The sequence below is a fragment of the Giraffa tippelskirchi genome, chromosome X (assembly GCF_054371585.1).
Source record: "Giraffa tippelskirchi isolate mGirTip1 chromosome X, T2T-mGirTip1v1.2.pri, whole genome shotgun sequence".
NCBI classification, from domain to species: Eukaryota; Metazoa; Chordata; class Mammalia; order Artiodactyla; family Giraffidae; genus Giraffa; species Giraffa tippelskirchi.
Window position 1 is genome coordinate 59,903,554 of NC_137289.1, and position 10,531 is coordinate 59,914,084.

Here is a 10,531-nt window from a genome sequence, read left to right on the forward strand (position 1 = left end):
ATCACACGGTTCAAATATTGGAAGAGCAGTGATGTTAGGCACCTTTCCTGAGATCCCAGAGCTCACTTACGGAAGCAGAGTGGTCAGACAACTTGCCTAGTTAACACAGCTCTGAAGAGGAAGCAGGGGGAGGTCAGGCAGTCTCGCTCAAATCACTTCTAGGTCTGAGCTGTGTGCTCTTCAGTAAAGTTTCTAACCTCTCTGTGCTTCCCCTTAAGACCTCTCTGATCTTAGGCCACACTACCTGACTTCGATGCTTCTAGCTCGAGCTACATGATCTTGGGAACATTTCCTCACCTCTCTGTGCTTCGACTTAGGAGCGGTGTGCTGGTAGGCAAGGTGACGAATGTTCTGTGCCTCCACTTCTGAGATGTGTGATCTTCGCCAAGTTGGCTGACCTCTCTGTGCTTCCAACAAAGAGCTGTGTGATCTTAGGCAAGGTGCCTGACCTCTCTGTGCTTCCACTTCTGATGTCTGTGTCATTCCGTAAGTGGTCTGACCTCTCTGTGCATCCACATCTGAACTGGGTGAGTTTAGCGAGACTGCCTGACCTCTCCCCGCTTCCTCTTCAGAGCTGTGTTAACTAGGCAAGTTGTCTGACTACTCTGCTTCCGTAAGTGAGCTCTGCGATCTTAGGAAAGTTGCCTAACATCACTGCTCTTCCAATATTTGAACCGTGTTAGGTGATACATTTTGCCTGGCCTCTCTGTTCTTCCAGTTATGAGCTGTCATATCTTAGGGAAGTTGTCTAACCTCTCTCTGCTTCCACTTTTGAGCTGTGTGATCCCAGGCAAGTTGCCCGACCTGTCTGTGCTCCTACTTATGAGCTGTATGATGTTAGTCATGTTGCCTAACTTGTATGTGCTTCCACTTCTGAGCTGGGTGATCATAAGCAAGCATCCTGCCCTCCTTGTGCTCCCATTTTTGAGCTGTGTTATCTGAGTCAAGTTGCCTAACCTCTCCGTGGTTCCACTTCTGAGCCACGTGCTATTAGGCTACGTGCCGAACCACTCTGTGCTTCCACTTAGGTGCTGTGTGTTCTTAGGCTATTTGCTTGACCTCTCTGTGCTTCCAACCCGGTTCTCCATGATCTTAGGAACATTTCCTCACCTCCCTGTGCTTCCACTTAAGAGTTGTGTACGCTGCTAGGCGAGGTGATCAACCGCTTGTGTTTTCACCTCTGACATATGTGATCTTAGGCAAGTTTCCTGACCTCTCCGTGCTTCCGTCCAAGAGCTGTGTGAGATTAGGCAAACTGCCAAACCTCTCTGTGCTTCCACTGTTGAGCTGTGTGATGTTACACAAGTTCCCTAACTTCTCTGTGCTTCCGCTTCTGAGGTTTGTGACCTTAAGCGAGTTTCCTGACCTCTTTGTGCTTCTGCTTATGAGCTGTGTGATCTTAGGTAAGTTGCTTAACCTCTCTGTGCTTCCAACGTCGAGCTCGGTGACGGGAATGAAGTGGTCTGAGCTCTGTGTGCTTCCACTTGTGATTTGTGTGATCTCAGGTAAGTTTCTGAACCTCTCTGTTTCCACTTCTGAGCTGTGTGAGGCCAGGCAGATTGCCAGACCTCTCCATGCTTCCAGGGATGGGCTGTGTGACCTTACCTGAGTGGTCTGACGTCTCTGGGCTTCCACGTGTGAGATGTGTGATCTTAGGTATGTTGCTTGACCCCTCTCTGCTTCCGACTCGCTTCTACATGATCCTAGGAACATTTCCTGACCTCTCTGTGCTTCCACTGAAGAGCTGTGTACGCTGGTAGGCAAGGTGACCAACCACTTGTGTTTCCACTTCTGAGGTATGTGATTTTCGGCAAGTTTCCTGACCTCTCTGTGCTTCCATCCAAGAGCTGTGAGATATGAGGCAAGTTGCCTAACCTCTCTGTGCTTCCACGTCTGAGCTCTGTGACCTGAATTAAGTGGTCTGTCCTCTCTGTGTTTCCACATCTGAGTTGGGTGACCTTAAGGAGGCTGGATGGCCTCTCCCTGCTTTGTCTTCAGAGGTCTGTTAACTTGGCAAGTTGCCAGACCAGTCTCTTCTTCCATATCTGAGCTCTGTGATTTTAGGAAAGTTGCCCGAACTGTCTGTGCTTCCATGTGGAAGGTGTGTGATTTTAGGCAATTTCCCCGACCTGTCTCTGCTTCTACTTAGGAGCTGTGTGATCTGAGGTAAGTTGCTTCACCTCTCTGGGCTTCCAACATACAGCTCTGTGAGCTGAATGAAGTGGTCTGAGCTCTCTGTGCTTCCACTTCTGATTTGTGTGATCACAGGTAGGTTTCTCAACCTCTCTGTTTCCACTTCTGAGCCTGTGTGAGGCCACGCAGGTTGCCAGACCTGTCCATGCTTCCAGTGATGGGCTGTGCGACCTGACCTGAGTGGTCTGACCTTCCACATCTGACCTCTCTCCGCTTCCTCTTCTGATCTGTGTGTTCTGAGGTACGTTGCCTGACCACTCTGCTTCTATGAGTGAGCTCTGTCATCTGAGGAAAGTGACCTAACCTCTCTGGGCTTCCATATGTGACCTGGGTGACCCTAACGAATTTCTCTAGCTCTGTGTGTTTCCACTTATGAGCTGTCATATCTTCGGGAAGTTGTCGAACTTGTCTGTGCTTCCTCTTCTGAGCTTTGCGATCCTCATCCTGTTGCCTGTCCTCTTTGTCCTTACGTTTTGGAGCTGTGTGATCTTAGACAAGTTGCCTATCCTGTCTATCACACAGCTCAAAAGTGGAAGCAAAGAGAGGTTAGACAACTTCCCTAAGCTATGGCATCTCATAACTGGAAGAAGAGAGAGGCCAGGCAAAATGTACACAATCACACGGTTCAAATATTGGAAGAGCAGTGATGTTAGGCACCTTTCCTGAGATCCCAGAGCTCACTTACGGAATCAGAGTGGTCAGACAACTTGCCTAGTTAACACAGCTCTGAAGAGGAAGCAGGGGGAGGTCAGGCAGTCTCGCTCAAATCACTTCTAGGTCTGAGCTGTGTGCTCTTCAGTAAAGTTTCTAACCTCTCTGTGCTTCCCCTTAAGACCTCTCTGATCTTAGGCCACACTACCTGACTTCGATGCTTCTAGCTCGAGCTACATGATCTTGGGAACATTTCCTCACCTCTCTGTGCTTCGACTTTGGAGCTGTGTGCTGGTAGGCAAGGTGACGAATGTTCTGTGCCTCCACTTCTGAGATGTGTGATCTTCGCCAAGTTGGCTGACCTCTCTGTGCTTCCAACAAAGAGCTGTGTGATCTTAGGCAAGGTGCCTGACCTCTCTGTGCTTCCACTTCTGATGTCTGTGTCATTCCGTAAGTGGTCTGACCTCTCTGTGCATCCACATCTGAACTGGGTGAGTTTAGCGAGACTGCCTGACCTCTCCCCGCTTCCTCTTCAGAGCTGTGTTAACTAGGCAAGTTGTCTGACTACTCTGCTTCCGTAAGTGAGCTCTGCGATCTTAGGAAAGTTGCCTAACATCACTGCTCTTCCAATATTTGAACCGTGTTAGGTGATACATTTTGCCTGGCCTCTCTGTTCTTCCAGTTATGAGCTGTCATATCTTAGGGAAGTTGTCTAACCTCTCTCTGCTTCCACTTTTGAGCTGTGTGATCCCAGGCAAGTTGCCCGACCTGTCTGTGCTCCTACTTATGAGCTGTATGATGTTAGTCATGTTGCCTAACTTGTATGTGCTTCCACTTCTGAGCTGGGTGATCATAAGCAAGCATCCTGCCCTCCTTGTGCTCCCATTTTTGAGCTGTGTTATCTGAGTCAAGTTGCCTAACCTCTCCGTGGTTCCACTTCTGAGCCACGTGCTATTAGGCTACGTGCCGAACCACTCTGTGCTTCCACTTAGGTGCTGTGTGTTCTTAGGCTATTTGCTTGACCTCTCTGTGCTTCCAACCCGGTTCTCCATGATCTTAGGAACATTTCCTCACCTCCCTGTGCTTCCACTTAAGAGTTGTGTACGCTGCTAGGCGAGGTGATCAACCGCTTGTGTTTTCACCTCTGACATATGTGATCTTAGGCAAGTTTCCTGACCTCTCCGTGCTTCCGTCCAAGAGCTGTGTGAGATTAGGCAAACTGCCAAACCTCTCTGTGCTTCCACTGTTGAGCTGTGTGATGTTACACAAGTTCCCTAACTTCTCTGTGCTTCCGCTTCTGAGGTTTGTGACCTTAAGCGAGTTTCCTGACCTCTTTGTGCTTCTGCTTATGAGCTGTGTGATCTTAGGTAAGTTGCTTAACCTCTCTGTGCTTCCAACGTCGAGCTCGGTGACGGGAATGAAGTGGTCTGAGCTCTGTGTGCTTCCACTAGTGATTTGTGTGATCTCAGGTAAGTTTCTGAACCTCTCTGTTTCCACTTCTGAGCTGTGTGAGGCCAGGCAGATTGCCAGACCTCTCCATGCTTCCAGGGATGGGCTGTGTGACCTTACCTGAGTGGTCTGACGTCTCTGGGCTTCCACGTGTGAGATGTGTGATCTTAGGTATGTTGCTTGACCCCTCTCTGCTTCCGACTCGCTTCTACATGATCCTAGGAACATTTCCTGACCTCTCTGTGCTTCCACTGAAGAGCTGTGTACGCTGGTAGGCAAGGTGACCAACCACTTGTGTTTCCACTTCTGAGGTATGTGATTTTCGGCAAGTTTCCTGACCTCTCTGTGCTTCCATCCAAGAGCTGTGAGATATGAGGCAAGTTGCCTAACCTCTCTGTGCTTCCACGTCTGAGCTCTGTGACCTGAATTAAGTGGTCTGTCCTCTCTGTGTTTCCACATCTGAGTTGGGTGACCTTAAGGAGGCTGGATGGCCTCTCCCTGCTTTGTCTTCAGAGGTCTGTTAACTTGGCAAGTTGCCAGACCAGTCTCTTCTTCCATATCTGAGCTCTGTGATTTTAGGAAAGTTGCCCGAACTGTCTGTGCTTCCATGTGGAAGGTGTGTGATTTTAGGCAATTTCCCCGACCTGTCTCTGCTTCTACTTAGGAGCTGTGTGATCTGAGGTAAGTTGCTTAACCTCTCTGGGCTTCCAACATAGAGCTCTGTGAGCTGAATGAAGTGGTCTGAGCTCTCTGTGCTTCCACTTCTGATTTGTGTGATCACAGGTAGGTTTCTCAACCTCTCTGTTTCCACTTCTGAGCCTGTGTGAGGCCACGCAGGTTGCCAGACCTGTCCATGCTTCCAGTGATGGGCTGTGCGACCTGACCTGAGTGGTCTGACCTTCCACATCTGACCTCTCTCCGCTTCCTCTTCTGATCTGTGTGTTCTGAGGTACGTTGCCTGACCACTCTGCTTCTATGAGTGAGCTCTGTCATCTGAGGAAAGTGACCTAACCTCTCTGGGCTTCCATATGTGACCTGGGTGACCCTAACGAATTTCTCTAGCTCTGTGTGTTTCCACTTATGAGCTGTCATATCTTCGGGAAGTTGTCGAACTTGTCTGTGCTTCCTCTTCTGAGCTTTGCGATCCTCATCCTGTTGCCTGTCCTCTTTGTCCTTACGTTTTGGAGCTGTGTGATCTTAGACAAGTTGCCTATCCTGTCTATCACACAGCTCAAAAGTGGAAGCAAAGAGAGGTTAGACAACTTCCCTAAGCTATGGCATCTCATAACTGGAAGAAGAGAGAGGCCAGGCAAAATGTACACAATCACACGGTTCAAATATTGGAAGAGCAGTGATGTTAGGCACCTTTCCTGAGATCCCAGAGCTCACTTACGGAAGCAGAGTGGTCAGACAACTTGCCTAGTTAACACAGCTCTGAAGAGGAAGCAGGGGGAGGTCAGGCAGTCTCGCTCAAATCACTTCTAGGTCTGAGCTGTGTGCTCTTCAGTAAAGTTTCTAACCTCTCTGTGCTTCCCCTTAAGACCTCTCTGATCTTAGGCCACACTACCTGACTTCGATGCTTCTAGCTCGAGCTACATGATCTTGGGAACATTTCCTCACCTCTCTGTGCTTCGACTTAGGAGCTGTGTGCTGGTAGGCAAGGTGACGAATGTTCTGTGCCTCCACTTCTGAGATGTGTGATCTTCGCCAAGTTTGCTGACCTCTCTGTGCTTCCAACAAAGAGGTGTGTGATCTTAGGCAAGGTGCCTGACCTCTCTGTGCTTCCACTTCTGATGTCTGTGTCATTCCGTAAGTGGTCTGACCTCTCTGTGCATCCACATCTGAACTGGGTGAGTTTAGCGAGACTGCCTGACCTCTCCCCACTTCCTCTTCAGAGCTGTGTTAACTAGGCAAGTTGTCTGACTACTCTGCTTCCGTAAGTGAGCTCTGTGATCTTAGGAAAGTTGCCTAACATCACTGCTCTTCCAATATTTGAACCGTGTTAGGTGATACATTTTGCCTGGCCTCTCTGTTCTTCCAGTTATGAGCTGTCATATCTTAGGGAAGTTGTCTAACCTCTCTCTGCTTCCACTTTTGAGCTGTGTGATCCCAGGCAAGTTGCCCGACCTGTCTGTGCTCCTACTTATGAGCTGTATGATGTTAGTCATGTTGCCTAACTTGTATGTGCTTCCACTTCTGAGCTGGGTGATCATAAGCAAGCATCCTGCCCTCCTTGTGCTCCCATTTTGGAGCTGTGTTATCTGAGTCAAGTTGCCTAACCTCTCCGTGGTTCCACTTCTGAGCCACGTGCTATTAGGCTACGTGCCGAACCACTCTGTGCTTCCACTTAGGTGCTGTGTGTTCTTAGGCTATTTGCTGGACCTCTCTGTGCTTCCAACCCGGTTCTCCATGATCTTAGGAACATTTCCTCACCTCCCTGTGCTTCCACTTAAGAGTTGTGTACGCTGCTAGGCGAGGTGATCAACCGCTTGTGTTTTCACCTCTGACATATGTGATCTTAGGCAAGTTTCCTGACCTCTCCGTGCTTCCGTCCAAGAGCTGTGTGAGATTAGGCAAACTGCCAAACCTCTCTGTGCTTCCACTGTTGAGCTGTGTGATGTTACACAAGTTCCCTAACTTCTCTGTGCTTCCGCTTCTGAGGTTTGTGACCTTAAGCGAGTTTCCTGACCTCTTTGTGCTTCTGCTTATGAGCTGTGTGATCTTAGGTAAGTTGCTTAACCTCTCTGTGCTTCCAACGTCGAGCTCGGTGACGGGAATGAAGTGGTCTGAGCTCTGTGTGCTTCCACTTGTGATTTGTGTGATCTCAGGTAAGTTTCTGAACCTCTCTGTTTCCACTTCTGAGCTGTGTGAGGCCAGGCAGATTGCCAGACCTCTCCATGCTTCCAGGGATGGGCTGTGTGACCTTACCTGAGTGGTCTGACGTCTCTGGGCTTCCACGTGTGAGATGTGTGATCTTAGGTATGTTGCTTGACCCCTCTCTGCTTCCGACTCGCTTCTACATGATCCTAGGAACATTTCCTGACCTCTCTGTGCTTCCACTGAAGAGCTGTGTACGCTGGTAGGCAAGGTGACCAACCACTTGTGTTTCCACTTCTGAGGTATGTGATTTTCGGCAAGTTTCCTGACCTCTCTGTGCTTCCATCCAAGAGCTGTGAGATATGAGGCAAGTTGCCTAACCTCTCTGTGCTTCCACGTCTGAGCTCTGTGACCTGAATTAAGTGGTCTGTCCTCTCTGTGTTTCCACATCTGAGTTGGGTGACCTTAAGGAGGCTGGATGGCCTCTCCCTGCTTTGTCTTCAGAGGTCTGTTAACTTGGCAAGTTGCCAGACCAGTCTCTTCTTCCCTATCTGAGCTCTGTGATTTTAGGAAAGTTGCCCGAACTGTCTGTGCTTCCATGTGGAAGGTGTGTGATTTTAGGCAATTTCCCCGACCTGTCTCTGCTTCTACTTAGGAGCTGTGTGATCTGAGGTAAGTTGCTTAACCTCTCTGGGCTTCCAACATAGAGCTCTGTGAGCTGAATGAAGTGGTCTGAGCTCTCTGTGCTTCCACTTCTGATTTGTGTGATCACAGGTAGGTTTCTCAACCTCTCTGTTTCCACTTCTGAGCCTGTGTGAGGCCACGCAGGTTGCCAGACCTGTCCATGCTTCCAGTGATGGGCTGTGCGACCTGACCTGAGTGGTCTGACCTTCCACATCTGACCTCTCTCCGCTTCCTCTTCTGATCTGTGTGTTCTGAGGTACGTTGCCTGACCACTCTGCTTCTATGAGTGAGCTCTGTCATCTGAGGAAAGTGACCTAACCTCTCTGGGCTTCCATATGTGACCTGGGTGACCCTAACGAATTTCTCTAGCTCTGTGTGTTTCCACTTATGAGCTGTCATATCTTCGGGAAGTTGTCGAACTTGTCTGTGCTTCCTCTTCTGAGCTTTGCGATCCTCATCCTGTTGCCTGTCCTCTTTGTCCTTACGTTTTGGAGCTGTGTGATCTTAGACAAGTTGCCTATCCTGTCTATCACACAGCTCAAAAGTGGAAGCAAAGAGAGGTTAGACAACTTCCCTAAGCTATGGCATCTCATAACTGGAAGAAGAGAGAGGCCAGGCAAAATGTACACAATCACACGGTTCAAATATTGGAAGAGCAGTGATGTTAGGCACCTTTCCTGAGATCCCAGAGCTCACTTACGGAAGCAGAGTGGTCAGACAACTTGCCTAGTTAACACAGCTCTGAAGAGGAAGCAGGGGGAGGTCAGGCAGTCTCGCTCAAATCACTTCTAGGTCTGAGCTGTGTGCTCTTCAGTAAAGTTTCTAACCTCTCTGTGCTTCCCCTTAAGACCTCTCTGATCTTAGGCCACACTACCTGACTTCGATGCTTCTAGCTCGAGCTACATGATCTTGGGAACATTTCCTCAGCTCTCTGTGCTTCGACTTAGGAGCTGTGTGCTGGTAGGCAAGGTGACGAATGTTCTGTGCCTCCACTTCTGAGATGTGTGATCTTCGCCAAGTTGGCTGACCTCTCTGTGCTTCCAACAAAGAGCTGTGTGATCTTAGGCAAGGTGCCTGACCTCTCTGTGCTTCCACTTCTGATGTCTGTGTCATTCCGTATGTGGTCTGACCTCTCTGTGCATCCACATCTGAACTGGGTGAGTTTAGCGAGACTGCCTGACCTCTCCCCGCTTCCTCTTCAGAGCTGTGTTAACTAGGCAAGTTGTCTGACTACTCTGCTTCCGTAAGTGAGCTCTGTGATCTTAGGAAAGTTGCCTAACATCACTGCTCTTCCAATATTTGAACCGTGTTAGGTGATACATTTTGCCTGGCCTCTCTGTTCTTCCAGTTATGAGCTGTCATATCTTAGGGAAGTTGTCTAACCTCTCTCTGCTTCCACTTTTGAGCTGTGTGATCCCAGGCAAGTTGCCCGACCTGTCTGTGCTCCTACTTATGAGCTGTATGATGTTAGTCATGTTGCCTAACTTGTATGTGCTTCCACTTCTGAGCTGGGTGATCATAAGCAAGCATCCTGCCCTCCTTGTGCTCCCATTTTTGAGCTGTGTTATCTGAGTCAAGTTGCCTAACCTCTCCGTGGTTCCACTTCTGAGCCACGTGCTATTAGGCTACGTGCCGAACCACTCTGTGCTTCCACTTAGGTGCTGTGTGTTCTTAGGCTATTTGCTTGACCTCTCTGTGCTTCCAACCCGGTTCTCCATGATCTTAGGAACATTTCCTCACCTCCCTGTGCTTCCACTTAAGAGTTGTGTACGCTGCTAGGCGAGGTGATCAACCGCTTGTGTTTTCACCTCTGACATATGTGATCTTAGGCAAGTTTCCTGACCTCTCCGTGCTTCCGTCCAAGAGCTGTGTGAGATTAGGCAAACTGCCAAACCTCTCTGTGCTTCCACTGTTGAGCTGTGTGATGTTACACAAGTTCCCTAACTTCTCTGTGCTTCCGCTTCTGAGGTTTGTGACCTTAAGCGAGTTTCCTGACCTCTTTGTGCTTCTGCTTATGAGCTGTGTGATCTTAGGTAAGTTGCTTAACCTCTCTGTGCTTCCACCGTCGAGCTCGGTGACGGGAATGAAGTGGTCTGAGCTCTGTGTGCTTCCACTTGTGATTTGTGTGATCTCAGGTAAGTTTCTGAACCTCTCTGTTTCCACTTCTGAGCTGTGTGAGGCCAGGCAGATTGCCAGACCTCTCCATGCTTCCAGGGATGGGCTGTGTGACCTTACCTGAGTGGTCTGACGTCTCTGGGCTTCCACGTGTGAGATGTGTGATCTTAGGTATGTTGCTTGACCTCTCTCTGCTTCCGACTCGCTTCTACATGATCCTAGGAACATTTCCTGACCTCTCTGTGCTTCCACTGAAGAGCTGTGTACGCTGGTAGGCAAGGTGACCAACCACTTGTGTTTCCACTTCTGAGGTATGTGATTTTCGGCAAGTTTCCTGACCTCTCTGTGCTTCCATCCAAGAGCTGTGAGATATGAGGCAAGTTGCCTAACCTCTCTGTGCTTCCACGTCTGAGCTCTGTGACCTGAATTAAGTGGTCTGTCCTCTCTGTGTTTCCACATCTGAGTTGGGTGACCTTAAGGAGGCTGGATGGCCTCTCCCTGCTTTGTCTTCAGAGGTCTGTTAACTTGGCAAGTTGCCAGACCAGTCTCTTCTTCCATATCTGAGCTCTGTGATTTTAGGAAAGTTGCCCGAACTGTCTGTGCTTCCATGTGGAAGGTGTGT